This window comes from Coturnix japonica, unplaced genomic scaffold, assembly GCF_001577835.2.
Source record: "Coturnix japonica isolate 7356 unplaced genomic scaffold, Coturnix japonica 2.1 chrUnrandom535, whole genome shotgun sequence".
NCBI classification, from domain to species: domain Eukaryota; kingdom Metazoa; phylum Chordata; class Aves; order Galliformes; family Phasianidae; genus Coturnix; species Coturnix japonica.
In genome coordinates, this window is record NW_015439918.1 from 24,647 (window position 1) to 25,794 (window position 1,148).

The 1,148-nt window shown below is 54.7% G+C and overlaps 1 protein-coding gene across 1 annotated transcript in view; it reads left to right on the forward strand.

Moving 5' to 3' along the window:
- LOC107307295 (myc-associated zinc finger protein-like) overlaps positions 1–1,148 on the forward strand; it is a 15,921-nt gene that overhangs the window by 10,155 nt on the left and 4,618 nt on the right. The window lies entirely within an intron of this gene.

Here is a 1,148-nt window from a genome sequence, read left to right on the forward strand (position 1 = left end):
GCCCCACATCTCCAGCCCCATAGATTCCCAATCTCCAGCCCCATAGAGTCCAGCCCCACATCTCCAGCCCCACAGATTCCCAATCTCTGCCCCATAGAGTCCCTATTTCTATCTCCAGCCCCACATCTCCTCCAGCCCCATAGATTCCCTATCTCCGCCCCATAGAGTCCAGGCCTCCAGCCCCACATCTCCAGCCCCATAGATTGATTATCTATGTCTGCCCCACATCTCTGCCCCATAGAATCTCCAGCCCCATAGATTCCCAATCTTCAGCCCCACATCTGCCCCACATCTCCAGCCCCATAGATTCCCTATCTCTGCCCCATAGAATCCAGCCCCATATCTCATCTAGCCCCATAGGTTCCAGCCCCATAGAGTCCAGCCCCACATATCCAGCCCCACAGATTCCTTATCTATCTCCAGCCCCACATCTCCTCCAGCCCCATAGATTCCCTATCTGTCTCCAGCCCCATAGATTCCTTATCTATCTCCAGCCCCACATCTCCTCCAGCCCCATGGAATCCAGCCCCACACATTCCCTATCTCTGCCCATAGAATCCAGCCCCACATCTCCTCCAGCCCCATAGATTCCCTGTCTCCAGCCCCATAGATTCCCAATCTCCAGCCCCACATCTGCCCCACATCTCCTCCAGCCCCATAGATTCCTTATCTATCTCCAGCCCCACATCTCCTCCAGCCCCATAGAGTCCAGCCCCACATCTCCAGCCTCAAAGATTCCCAATCTCCAGCCCCATAGATTCCCTATCTATCTCCAGCCCCATAGACTCCTTATCTATCTCTGCCCCATAGATTCCCTATCTCCAGCCCCATAGACTCCTTATCTATCTCTGCCCCATAGAATCCAGCCCCATATCTCATCTAGCCCCATAGATTCCAGCCCCATAGAGTCCAGGCCTCCAGCCCCACATCTCCTCCAGCCCCATAGAGTCCAGCCCCACATCTCCAGCCCCATAGATTCCTTATCTATCTCCAGCCCCACATCTCCTCCAGCCCCATAGAGTCAGCCCCATAGAGTCCATATCTCCAGCCCCATAGATTCCCAATCTCCAGCCCCATAGATTCCCTGTCTCCAGCCCCATAGATTCCCTATCTCTGCCCCATAGATTCCCTATCTCCAGCCCCATAGA